Consider the following 14925-nt stretch of genomic DNA (forward strand, 5'->3'; position numbering starts at 1 on the left):
GAACACAAGCAGGGGGAGTGGGAGAGGAAGAAGCAGGCTCCTAGCGGAGGAGCTTGATGTGGGGCTCGATCCCATAACGCCGGGATCACGCCCTGAGCCGAAGGCAGGCGCTTAACCGCTGTGCCACCCAGGCGCCCCCAAAGATTTATTTTATCTTATATGGAATCATGGATCCTGTCTTGCAGGATTGAAATCTCAGGGTTTCTTGTTTTTTGTTTTGTTTTGTTTGTCTTTCTCCTGTTATCTTCCTGTATGAACTTTCCACAATGATAATATCTTCTCCAGAGAATGAAATGGATTACAGAAAACATCTCATTTTGTTGATCACACATCTTTTCAGCTAAATTCAAAGACGGTTTTAGACATTATTTTCATTAATATAAGTTGTTTTATGAGGGCATCATAATTTCTCACACTGTATACTCTAATGAGTACAGAAAGATAAGTCTTAAAATCATATACTTTTATGGTAAAAAGGAAATTACAAAGAAGAAATAAATACATTTATTTGGGGGTGTTACTGTAAACTGGAAAAAAAGTCTTATAATTATCAAAATGTTATTTTTGTTCTTAAGAAGCAATGTTATTTTTGCCTAAGTTTACATCTGTGTAGGAGTTCTGGCTAAAGATGACACACTGAACATATGGGTTTTTTTTTCCCCTCTTCCTAACTATGAAATGGTACTAAGGATGCATAGATGGTCATAATCATAAGCAACCCTGAAAACAAAATACCTCTCATTAGCACATCAGAGAAGTTGATTCTTTAGAGCAATCTATAATTGGATGCGATTATATTGACTGAGAAACCAAAGCAGAAGGAGTTGAAGCCTAAAATATGATCAGCAAAAGAAAGAGCTCTTCTCCCTAGTGGGCTTGAAAGAGGCTCAAAGCAAGAACTGCAGCTACAGAAAAACATAAAATATTTGCCCGTAACCAAGATCATTAGTGACTGCCTATCGAAGAGCTTCATCAGGTGCCACCTCCTCTCCTACAGGCGCCCACAAACAGAGGAAGCGGTGTCTAGCATTTGTCCCAGGATAAACCCATACAACTGCTCCCTGTAGAAACTACATTGTTTGCCTGGGGGGAAACTGCCATGAGTCTTTTTGCCTAAGAGAGTAGCAAAAAAGATCAAAGCAGCATAAAGGAAACTTAACATGGGTGGGGACAGTGGAAGATCAAAGGCAAGGCAATGTTGCCAGCCGCTCTCTTCCTGATCTCGCCCTTCTATTTTCACATCCGATAGAGCCCCCGCTCATCTGACTACTCTTGGCATCCTATGCCTCCTAATAATATTGCCAATACTTTTCTGAATTCTTCACATAAATTAAATGAGCTCATTCATTCTCATAAGAGCCCTGTGGTAAGTCACATTATCATTGTCATCTAAGAGATAAGGAAACTGGCTGGGGCACAAAAATATTAAGTAATTTGCCTAAGTTCACACAGCTAGAAAGTATTACAGCTGAGACAGGAAGAGAGTCTGGTTCAAGAGTCCCAGGTACTTAACAGTTGCCCTGGGTCACCCTGATACGGTGTCTGCCGTTCAATATGCCACACAAATGCTATAGGCAACTTTCCCACAGAGAGGACAGGACTTCAGAGACAGACCAACAAACCTACAGGGAATACCCATGCCATCTCTCTTTACTTAGCTGCTGAAGTCCCTTGTCCATAAACATGACTGTCTAACCAAGAATCATCAAACATCATCAAACATTTGAGGAAACACAATGGTGAGCAAGAGAAAAGATCAATGAAAGGAAGAACTGACACAAGGAAAAAAAAAAAAAAGAACCAGAGACATTTTAAGGAACAGAAGGGAACTTTAAAAATTATAATAATCAATAAAAAGTAAATACTGCAATGGAAGAAAAAGTTATTACATAAAAGTAAATCTCTTGGAAATTTCAAATGTGATTCCTAAAATTTATGAAAGCCCATAGAATGGCTAAATAACAAAATAGATCTGGTTTAAATCAAATTGTTCATCTTGAATGACCGAATGATGAGCTGTCTCAGCATATGGAGAATATGAAAGAAATGAAGGAATACAAAGGATCAAGGTAGGTATTCCTACATCCATTAAATAGAAATTCTGGAATTAACACAGAAATTTTAAGAGAAAAATAAAATTATAAAAATTATAAAATTATAAAAGAATATAATTTAGATGATCTTAAGCCATTTTTTTATTTAAGAATTTGCTAACCATCAAATAGAATGGGATGAAAAGATTTAAACCTAGAGTCTTACGGCAAAATTTCTGAATTTGAAGAGAAATTACGAGAGCTTTCAGAATGGAAAAAATATTCCAAGAATAAGAACTCAGATTGGGATCACATTTGGCTACCACCCATACCAAGCTTTATGATAATGGGGCCTTACCTTCAAAGTTCAGAGTTAAATGATCTTTAGCTTGTAATTCCAAATCTAGTTGTCAGTTAAAAAAAAAAAAAAAGACTCAGATATTTTATGTCTCATAGATACTTATTTCAAAAAGTTTTCTTAAATATATATTTGAGTAAAATGGTAAATACATCCAAGCTATAAAAAAATATTTAATACAAGTCCAGTAGGAATTAAAGTAGGAAACCGAATAGTTAAAACCAGAGAGGACAATGTGCAGTTGGCCAAGAAAGCAATAGATCCAAACTAGACTAAGAAGTGAATTAATAAAGTTGTCTGCAAGAAGAAAGTGGGTCCCCCCCCCATAATTCATTTCTTTTAAAGATTTTACTTATTTATTTGACAGAGACATCAAGAGAGGGAACACAAACAAGGGGAGTGTGAGAGGGTGAAGCAGGCTTCCCGCCAAGCAGGGAGCCCGATGTGGGGCTCGATCCCAGGACCCTGGGATCACGACCTAAGCTGAAGGCAGACGCTTAAAGGCTGAGCCACCCAGGCTCCCCTCCCATAATTCTTTTAATGGCAATTGGTAATCATCAAATTAGCAATGGTTATCTTCAAAAGATATTATATTAACTGTGCTGTTATTTCTCAAGAATGATCAGATACCTAGAGTCACAGACATTTCCCACAGAGGATGCATCATATAAAATCAGACTTGGTTTATCACCAGCATTTATAAAACCAGACCTAGGGGAAGAAGTAGGTCTGGGGACACATGCATGGTCTTAATATATGTTTAGCCTGCCCTGATTATTGCAAAATTAGAACAGCAAGAATATATGCATGAAGAAAGTGGGTTTAATCAGTAAATTGTGTGATTAGGAAAATAAAGATCTTCATATGTTTCCTTTACCAATAAGAAACAAACAAAATAATAGAATTCTGGAAAACATTTAAAATATAAAAAAAGCCCTGAAAAAATAATGAAATTATGTATGTAATTTGAGATAAGCTGAAAGGTGATATAATTTTCAGCAAATTTTTGAGTATAAGAGAAGAGAATTCTTTTTAGCTAGGCTTGTAGAAAATTCTTATCTGAATGACAAGATTTCATGAAATAGAATTGAATTTCTTTTCGTCAAATCATAGTATTGTTTATTTAGGGGTATATTTTATCTATTCATAATATTGTTTTCATTAGTTACCTATCTTTGGAATGAAGAGTAGGCTAAATATTCAAGAGAGTTAAGTTTAGTTACAGAACATGAATGTTATAAATCACAGAACCCTGAAAATGTCTACTTCATGTCATAACCGACAAAAGTCAGAAAGAGGAGAAGCAGAGGAGAGAAGGTGTGGATTAGTTAACTTCTGCTTCTTACGTAGCCAGGTATTAGTAGATAATTTTTAACAATTATGGACTAAAAGTAGAGATGTGTATGATTTTTACAGTAAAGAAATATAACTATAAGAAGGACAAAAAATTAGAAAAACAAAAATGAGGCTTGGAAAGGAGAGGAAAATAGAAGTAGTAGGTAACGTAACTGTGCTAGATTTCAGCTACAAAGGTAAGATACCTAGAGACAGAGTCCAATTCAAGAAATGATACTGACAAAAAAAAGGTATAATAACATTTTGGTTTATGGTTTTAACCATAATATTAACTTGTAAAAATTTATATCAGAAAATGGGTTAGTTGCCCCTGTAGGAAGTGGGGTGGAGAGAAAAGCAGAAAACATTTTAATCTTGCATATACCCCTTTCTACTATTTGAAATTGTAAGTCAGGAACGTATATTATTACTATAATAGAAAAATTAAAAGATCAAAAATTATAAAAATGTATGTACACACATACACCTGTCTATGCATGTACATACACGTGCACATAGATACATGCATATACAGGAGTATATGTGCATATGTGTATACATATCCATACTTTCAGATCCTTTCCCTTTGAGAGTGTTCGTAAACCTCATGTAAGCACCTATTTTCAGCCATCTAATGCTGTCTTTAATTAAGAGATGTATGCTTCCTACTCGTGCAATCCTGCATCCTACTGCCAGTTTTTCTCCCTAAGGGTGAAGCAAATTCTAGGGATAATAAATATATATAGTACAGTAAATTGTAATCTCTATTAGATACACAAAGTTAATCTCATTACTCTGAGGATGGGGTGGTATATTCAGTTTCATGGGCTTTATTATGTTCTCATTGATCATTAGGGCTTAAAATGCACAATCTCTCTTTCATGAGAGAAGCTGAACTGTTCCCCATCCAGAGGCTTTCTTGTGCACGGTTGCTGTTCTGAAGAGTATTTTGATCACTCTGTAGAACACATTTTGAGGGTAATTACTTTAAGATGCTAACATCCCACAGCACAGAAATTTGGCCAGATTGTGTTACAAAGATGACTCAGAAAAACTGTGCAGCCAGAGTATTTGATCAGAATATTCCCTTGCCTCATCCGAACTATTATATATATAAATTTTATATATATAAATTTTAAATGTAAAAATATGTTATGTATATATACACATATGCATACATACATACAACATTTTCTTTATATATATATTTTTTAAATATATAAATATATACTTACACACACACACACACACACATACACACACACGCACACACATAAAACATTTTCTTTATCCAGGCATCCAATGAAGGACATTTAGGTTATTTCCGTATCTTGGCTATTGTGAGTAATGCTACAGTGAACATGGGAGTGCAGATATCTCTTCAAGGTGCTGATTTTAATTCCTTCAGATATGTACCCAGGAGTGGGATTATTAGATCATATGGTAGTTCAATTCTTAATTTTTTGAGAAACTGCCATACCGTTTTCCATAATGGCTGTGCCAATTTACATCCCCTCCAACAGTGTGTAGGAGTTCCCTTTTCTCCACATTCTCACCATTGTTTGTTCTCTAGTCTTTTTGATACTAGCCATTCTTAGAGGTGTGAGGTAATACCTCATTGTGCTGGTTTTTTTTTTTTTTTAAGATTTTATTTGTTTATTTGAGAGAGAGTGCCCACGAGCAGAGAGAGTCAGAGGAGCAGAGGGAGAGGGAGAAGCAGACTCCCCACTGAGCAGGGAGCCTGATGCGAGACTCAATCCCAGGACCCCAGGATCACAACCTAAGCTGAAGGCAGACACTTAACTGGTTGAGTGGTTTTGATTTGCATTTCCCTGATGATTCCCTGATGTTGTACCTTTTCATATACCTGTTGGCCATCTGTATATCTTCTTTGGAAAAAAATCTCTATTCAGGTCCTTTGCCCAATTTTCCTTGGATTATTTGGGGGTTTTTTTGCTGTTGAGTTGTAGGAGTTCTTTATATATTTTGGATATTAACCTCTTATCAGATACATGGTTTATGAATATTTTTTTCTGATTCTATAGGTTGCCTTTTCAATTTATTGATTATTTCCTTTACTATGCAGTTCTTTAATTTAATGTGGTTCCTATTTTTCCTTCCAGGAGTTTTACAGTGTCAGGTCTTACATTTAAGTCTTTGATCCATTTTGAGTTTTTTTTGGTTTTTTTGGTTGTTTTGTTTTGTTTTGTTTTGCTTTGAGTGGCATAAGATAGTGATCCAGCTTCATTCTTTCACATGTGGGTATTCAGTTTTCCCAACAGCATTCTGGAGATATTATACTACCTGATTTCAAGATATTGTACAAAGTTGTAGCGATCAGAAAAGCATGGCACTGACATAAAAACAGATACCTAGACCAGTGGAACAGAGAGAGAGCTCAGACATAAACCCGTGCATATACAATCAACTAATTTTTGACAAGGGCTAAAGAACACACAGTGGGGAAAGGACTGTTTTGTCAATAAGTGGTAGTGGGAAATCTAGTATCACCATCTTCATGAAGGCTTTTTTAATCATCTCAGTTCACATGCATTTGTACACTCAATCATTCATGAGTGCCACGAACGAACATCATTTACTAAGCACTAATTATTTCTCAGGTGACAAGATACACATATGAATAAAAGTTACAGACCTTGTCCTCAAGCAACCCATAGTCTAGTGAACACAACAGAATGTAGACAAGTCACACATAACATAGTAAAGGAAATAAAGTGGTCTTGATGGAGGGAAGCATAGAATGCTTTAGGAACACAGACTGATATCCAACCCAGTCTTGTGAGAAAGGAGGAAAACTGGTGGTCAGGATTCTAGAAGGAATATCTGAATTTAATTGTAAAAGATGAGTAAGAGTTAATCCGGCAAAGAAGAACGCAGTGTTCTAGGCAGAGGACACCAATAAGACATATATTAACTGTACTCCTGACTTGCATAGTTTTCTGGTTTATGTTCCTGAAGAATTTCCTTGGCTCTTTGTAGAGAATGGGTGAGCGAGTCAAAGTTGGAAGCAGAGAACCACATGGAGACTATTTGCAGCAATCTGTGTGAAAGAAGACTGTGGCTTGGACCATGGTTGCAAAAGAAATAAAAAGACTAGGAGGGATTTGTGATATATTTTGGAAGAAGAAATAGCATAAATAAGTCATGGGTTATTTGCTGAGAAGTGAAGGAAAAATGGGAACAAAAAATCATTCCCACAGGCCAGATAATAGTGGTATTTTTTACTGAGAAAAGACAGTATGGTGAACAACATGTTTGGCATGAGGGAGATAATTAATAATGTGGTATTTTCATATATCTTGTATCTCTAATAAGTAAAACAGAACTCTTAAGAGTCCTAAATATAGCATGTTGTTAAGAGAATAACTCTTTCAGGTGGTAGGGTATAGTACTTAGAAAATTAACTTCATTTAAGTTATGTAAAGTACTTTTAGTATCAGTTCTATAGTTAACTGTAGAGGAAATTCATGGTCATAAATAATTCAGGAGTACAGGGAGAATGAGGTGATTGGAGCCAGGGGCAACTTCATTCAGCCAAAGGACATGTTTTGCCTGGAACACTGTCTTCGTATGTTGGAATGATGGAGGCACAGGTTGAGAGAGGGGAATGAGGATATGCATACTTCTGCTTCCTGGCCCAAGTGCCACAAGCCTGATTAAAAGCAGTGAATGGCTTTTCTTTGCTCTTAGGAACAGCAAGCTACTCTCAAACCTCACCTTACACTCCAGCCATACTTACGCTTTTTCTGTTCCTTGAACAAGCCCCTCTTCATGATTTTGCAATGGCTATTTCGTCTGCCTTGAGTGCTCCTCATCCAGCCTTTTGATGGTTTGGCTCAGTCCCATTTTTTAGGTTTCAGCACAAATGCCTACTCTTCAGAGCAGGTTTCCTTCAGCACACTAGCAACCTCGGCAAGCTGTTTCTGCACACCATGGTACTATATAGTCTGTGTGTTCATACTTCATTGTTCCCAGAATGTGATCTCCACGAGGGCAAGCTTTGGCTTTCTTCACTGTAGTTCAAGGCCAGGCATAAAAGGTGATGAATAAGCATTCGTTATTTGACTGAAAAATAAAGATTAAATATTACAAAGCAAATCAGAGGCACAGTTAATATATGTTTTAATGATTTCCTCTGCCTAGAAAGCTCTTTACATTCTTCTTTACATGATTAACTCACACTCGTTTCTCACAACTGAATTCAGATATTACTTCTAGAAATCTCTAACTGATCACTTTTTCTCCTTTCTCATTAGACCAGGTTGCATGCTCCTCTGTGTCCCTAGAGCATTCTATGTTCTCTCTATCAAACCCCATTGATTTATTTTATTGTGTTGTATTCTCTTGATTTGTCAGGACAAAATAATCCCCATCCATATGTAAACATGCTGTGGTATATATCATCTTAAAATTATTTTAAGTTCCTCCTTTACCACTGCATTTATTTCTAGCTGTCACTTTATTCTATGATTTCCTTTACAATAGAGTTTTTTTAAAAGGGTGGCTTGTACTTCCTATCTGCTTTCTCTCTTCCTATTTTCTCTTACATCATTATCAATCAGATTTTTGTAAAAAAAAAAAAAAAGAAAAGAAAAGAAAGGAAGACCTCCCAGAACACTGCTCTTGTCAAGGTCACTAATGACCCCCACATTTCTAATTCTGATATCAATTTTCAGACTTCACCTTAAACAATATATCAGTAGCATTTTCAACCAGTGATTACCCCATTCCTAAAACACTTTGCTCATGGCCTCCAAACCACACTACTCATTGATTCTCCTTCTTCATAAATGCCAGTTCCTTCTTGTCTTTCTAAAGTCTCAATGTTGAAAACCCTCATTCACTCCCTAATAAACTAATTATTCCCCAATTCATACCCTTAACCCTAATCTCGAATGCCATTCATTTTCTAATTAATGTTACTAATCCTTAATTTCCACTGAACTTGCCCCAAACTGAAGTCCTTTTGCTCCCACAAACCTGCTCCTTCTCCCATCTTTATCTGAGTAAATAAAATCCCCACTCTTTCAATTGCTCAGGACAGAATCCTTAGAGTTATTCTAAATCTTTCTCTTTTTCTCACCACAGCATTTAATCCATCAACCAAATCTTTAGCTTCTATCTGTAATTAGACTCCTTTTCTCCACTCCATCAGTGCCATCCTAGACGATGCAAACCTCATCTGTAGCCCGGAGCCCTGTACTGCAATAACCCCCTAAATTACACTGTCAGCTTCCTTGCCTGTTTGGAGTCTGTTCTCCACTCAGCAACCATAATGAAATAATCCTCATAAAGAGAGGTCTGATCAATTTCTCCTAAGCTCAAAAGCCTGTAAAACATTTGATATCTCTCATAAAACATCCACAGATTTTAAAAAATATATATTCTAGAGGTAGCCTAAATTGTGGCATTCATTGTCTTCCCCTACAGTTTTGGTTAAGTTATTTAACTCTTCTTTGTCTCAGATTTCCCATGTGTAAAATGTTAATAATTAATGCACCAGATTCATAACATTACTGTGAGGGTTAATTGACTTTAAACTGGTAAAGCTCTTGGGATGACGTCCGGCACAAAGTGCTGTGTAACTGTTAATTGTTAATCATTGGTGTCTGGAGACCCTACCTGATGTTGTTCCCCAGTCACCACCTGATAGTCCGTCACTCCCTCTCTTGTTCATTTGCTCCATGCTTGATGGTCTCTTGCTGTTTACAAAGCATGCCAGCAAAATCCATCTCTCTACCTGTAAGATTTTTGACTCATACATTTACATGGCAAACTATTGCAAATTCCTTGACTTTCTGCTCAAAAAATATTTTATGAAAGACTCCTTTGCTAATCCTCTTCTATAAAAGACCATGCCTTGTCACATTCCATCTTCATGTGCCATTTTTTATATTGTATAGTATTTCATGACAAGGGACGTTTTCCTCTGTTTGTCTGGACATTATCTATCTTCCATGTCAGAATTAACATCCATGAAGGCAGAAACTTTGTTCAGTGCAGGATGCCACAAGCCTTGAAAGATGTGTGGCATGTAAGAAGGGATCAACAAATATTTGTTAAACTTGTCCGTCAATAATCAAAAGCATTTATAATTCATAGCGAGGTGTTTACCAGGTGACAATTAATCATGTAAAAATGTACCTTATTAGCAGGTTATAATAACAAAGCCCAAACATAAGTAATCAACATTTATTGATTTTTTAGATTTCATAAAGTAACTAATTTGCCCGTAAGTTGATTAGATACTTTTCTTTCAAGAATTTAATTTCCTGGATCCTTATTGTGATTAATATTTATTCAGGTCTGAGTCCTGCAGTAACTATAATTACAGCAATTTTGAGAACATCACAATCGTAATGGCCATATGTCAATAAATTAGTTATTATTCAAAATAGAAATTATGTTTAGTAAATTCCACTTAAGAAGGTAGAAATGTGGTTCTAAAACATACCTTTCCTGCCAGCTAGAAAATGTCATTCACCAGAATAGCACTGTTACCAGAATGTATCATTCTCATTTTCAGTTGGTATTTTTTGTAGAGAAGACAGTATATGTTTAGTATTGTAGCTCTTTAGAAAGAATATTTACCACTAAGAACTTGAGGAGATTTTTTTAAAGATTTATTTATTTATTTTAGAGAGCATATGCAGGAGAAAGGGGGAGAGAGGGAGAGAGAATCTCAAGAAGACTCCGTGCTGAGCGCAGAGCCCATTGCAAGATCATGAGCCTGAGGTCTCGACCTGAGCCCAAACCAGGAATCCAACACTTAAGCCAACTGAGCCACCCAGGTGCCCCTAAGAATCTTTGGAGATTTTTTAAAACCACAAACCTTCTACTGTCCCATTATAAACAGGCAGTGTCCCAATCTAAATTTAGTAAAGAAAAGAAGAGAAAATTTTTGATGAGGCAATTTTAATTCAATAATACTACGGTACCTTCTCCAGAGCTGTCTTGCAAACTACCCCTTTTCCAACCATCATAGACAGAATTCTAAAGAAATCTTGTTAAGAAACTTGTTATCTCAGGATAAATTGAACAATCAGTAAAATTAACTTTGCCCTTGAAGATTCCAAGTTATGTACATTTTTCCTTTGAACAGTCTCCATTCCTATCAGATCATATGTGAGAAGACATGAGCAGAACTCTAGAGCAAATAAGGCAACAGGAAAACCAAAGTGAAAACTAAGGAAAGAGTATTAGTGGTGGCTCAGTTTAGGAAATACACACTGCTTTAGGTGGATTAGGCAGCACGGACTTTAACACCAAAGAATAGTGCTTATAACTGCTTCAGAAGGACTAGCGGAGAAACTTCATAGCTAAAGATTCTGAATAGCAACACCAAGAACACCATAGAACTTGCATCCAGGGAAGTTACTACCTCTGACACAATCAGAACCATGGAGAACCAGGAAGCCACCACCAGAAATATTGAGGGTTTGTTTTTGTGTGTGTGTGTGTGTGTGTGTGTTTTTTTTTTTTTTTTAGATTTTACTTATTTATTTACTTATTTACTTATTTATTTAGAGAGGAAGGGGGCAGAGGGAGAGAGCGAATCTCAAGCAGACTTCATGCTGAGCATGGAGCCTGGGGCGGGGCTCGATCTCAAGACCCTGAGATCATGACTTCAGAGCCAAAATCAAGAGGAGGATGCTAAACAGACTGAGCCACCCACGCACCCCTGGAAATATTGAGCTTAAGAATATACCGTAGTAGATAGAATCCAAGCAGCAGTGTGCTGTTAAATATGTGGCAACCAGCTGGGGTCATTGCCCGTCTCTTACTGGTTTAAAGTATTTGCCAGTAACTGTGGTATGGATTGTCCCACATGGCCTAGGATTAGCACCAAGGTGAAATCACTATGTGGAACTGTGAGGAGACGAGCAGTAGTAACACACCATACGTGTTCTTCCCACAGTAGATACAGTAGATGTAAATAAACTCAAGAGCATAGAATATAGTAAGATGTAATAATTGGGAAGTGATGAGTTTTAAGTAAGTATTTCTTCGATTTTTAATATAATGCATTTAATCGTAAATTATATAATTTAAATTGTAATAATGATTGTGTTTAAAACCTGCTTGTAGGGGCACCTGGGTGGCGCAGTCGTTAAAGGCGTCTGCCTTCGGCTCAGGGCGTGATCCCGGCGTACCGGGATCGAGTCCCACATCGGGCTCCTCTGCTGTGAGCCTGCTTCTTCCTCTCCTACTCCCCCTGCTGTGTTCCCTCTCTCGCTGGCTGTCTCTCTGTCACATAAATAAATAAAATCTTTAAAAAAAAAATAAATAAAAAAAAAAATAAAACCAGCTTGTAAAAGAAAGGACTAGTTTGGGTATGTGTTTGGGGGAGAAAATGGGTAAAAGAAAAAAATACCTTCCCTGATGGAGACTACAATGTTGTAGAAGAGCTATAAAACACAACTGCAAAAAAAGGAAAAAAGAAAAAAAAAAGGATATCTGTTAAAACAGCATAGTTTGAAATTGTAAAACAGAAACACAACCGAATCAGGGAGAATTTAGAGCAAGGATCATCCACATTCAATTTGAAAATGAAGAAAGTACTCAAGGAAGATAATGCCTTGTGATATGGACTCTAAAGGGTTAGTAAGAATTTGAAGATGGAAGGGTATGAGCCATGATTCGTGATTAAAAATTATATAAACCAACCATGTAGCTTTAAGCAAAAATGTAAATATGTTGCAAAGTTATTGGGAACTGAGAGAATCAATAGGAAGCTCCAGCTCAGAAATCAGGGAAGGAAAAGGGCAGTTTAGAAAACTGACAAGAATCTTGCTAGGCAGTAAGAAAAATCTAGCCAGAAAGCATCTGCCATACCATTAACCCATCACCATATTAACAACAACAAAAATGTGAGTTGTAAATGTGTTTTAGTACTCACATCACTCACCAGAGTCAGTATGCTAGGCAGGGATAATTTGGAAGCATCCCTTCAGCAAGTTTAGGTCATGGACTAGCAGTCTGGACTCAGGAATTGGAAAGTGAAGGAATGAGAAAAAGGAGAAACCTGCCCTGTAATATCGTAAGTGAGAGAATGGATATTGCTTCTAGTGATTTGGATACCAAATTTTAGTAATTCATAATCTGGAATATTGTCTTACTTATGTGTACAAAAATATAGATTTTTTTAAAACTGATGTTTCAGTATTTTTAAAAACATGAACCTTGAATAATTTACATTTTGAATTATAACCAGAGAGATATAATTGACCTTGATATTTTGAATCAAAAAATACTCATTTGAAAGGCATCCTTCATTTCCTACATAATACTCAGCAGAAGCAGGAAATTGCTATTCACAATGTATAGTTTCTCTAAAAGGATGATGCTTGATCCAAGTTCAAAGATTTTCTGAACATGTGGAATAAAAGTGAAATACTGAAATTTATGCGTGTACTTCTGCTCTGTAATCTCTGTGTTTCCGTGATTAAACTGAAGGACAAAGACGAACTGGAAATGTTATCTTTGAAGTGAAACTAGAGCTCACTCTCAGTAAGGAAATGATTGTTCAAAAATAATGCCCTTAAAGTTCTCAAACGACGGTTTATTTTCTTGTTAAATAGAATAGAAGTCTACAGTTAGGTAACAACTATCTCTTCACCATTTTCTTGACTGGAGTAGAATCAGAAAGCTTGTTGACCAATTGAAAATTATTATAAACAACATGCCCCAGATTCAACAATGATCTAACAATGACACACTTTGCCATTTGACTGTAACTTTTTTAAATGCTCAAATCATATAATTTCATATTATATTTTTAATTCACAGTTTGAACTCTTCGATGTATGTTTTTCATATATGTTAGAATATATAGCTGTTTTAAACCTAATTTGTTTTATAAAATGTTATTACATTTTTGTTTTTAATATGTACTAAATTTTTAGTTTCTTGATTTAGAATTCTGAACCCTTTTTAAAACACAATTCTTTGCAAGTAAATACTCAAATAAATACTAGTAATGTCATTTGGCTGTAGTATTGTTATCAGTAACCACTTTTCAAAGCACTCCCCACGGTGGAAGGATTTCCCTGAATAAAAATGACTGTGTGAAGTAGAATAGGAGAAAATTTACCTGAGAGATAACAAATGCAAGATCAGAGGCAGAAAAACCTACTGGAGAATGGTGAGTTGTTTAGCCAGAAGTTCAGTTGTAGATGATAAGCCTTATTTTCTTTGTCATAGCTCTATTTTAGCCACGGAAAGCCATATTCTGGAAAAATCTGCAGTATATTATACACATTTTTTACTGAATTCAGATGACTCATTGATTTAAAAAAAAAAGCTTGGGAATGGGGCAGATGACATTTCTGAATACTATGGCTGACTAGATCACATGTTTTCATCTTGATGGGAAGGAAGTGGATAGACACAACATGGACCATCCCACTATGCATCTGTGCAGACTAAGTGCATCAGAGTCCACTCAAGTCAATAACGTATGAGCATCATCACCAAATGTCTAATTATTCTGAAACCCTTCCAGGAAAGTAAAAGTTACCAGAGGATTGATTATACAGTGGAAAAGGGTACGTTTCGAATACAAAACAAAGCAGGTGATTAAATGTGTTAATTCTTCAGGCAAGTGAAAGGAAAGGATTTTTTTTAGAAGGAAAGGATTTTAATGATCACTCAGAAATGAATATGAAAATATTTTTTAACCTGATCTCCTGCCAAGCCATTGGTTTTCCATAAAAAGGCTAACTAAGAATCCAAAATCATAAAATCTTAATAGCAATAACAGTACTTAAAAGGTTGCTTGCTATTCACTGAACTAGTAGTTCTCTTATTGTCTGAGTTTAGCATTACAATATGCAATCTGCTAGCAGCACATAAAGGCCGTTGTCAGTAGATGAAATATTATACAATCACCTTGTGGAGGAAAACTTTCAGGTAAAGATTCTGCTCAATTTTACGAATCTTCATGTGCATATAATAATTCCTTCATGTAGACTGTTTAACAGTTCATTGCAACAGCATAGAGTCATTTTTCTCAAGCAATCAAGCACATTCAGCTAAAGAGACAGATGATGTTGTTCAACCCAGAATCCGAGCTGGAAAAGAACTGGTAATCTTACTTCGCATTAAAATTACCAACTTTTAAGGCCATGTAGAGCTAAAACACTGGTTTGAAATCCAAATGAATAAGAGCCGTGGATC

General features: G+C 36.1%; 1 non-coding gene across 1 annotated transcript; it reads right to left on the minus strand.

Moving 5' to 3' along the window:
- Positions 1–3073: 3073 nt before the first annotated feature.
- Positions 3074–3200, minus strand: LOC123787909 (small nucleolar RNA SNORA72). Its single transcript, XR_006778363.1, has one exon. It is a non-coding gene; the product is annotated as a small nucleolar RNA SNORA72 (small nucleolar RNA).
- Between the last annotated feature and the right edge of the window lie 11725 nt (positions 3201–14925).

Source organism: Ursus americanus, chromosome 16, assembly GCF_024610735.1.
Source record: "Ursus americanus isolate L20-20 chromosome 16, mUrsAme1.1.p, whole genome shotgun sequence".
Taxonomy (NCBI): domain Eukaryota; kingdom Metazoa; phylum Chordata; class Mammalia; order Carnivora; family Ursidae; genus Ursus; species Ursus americanus.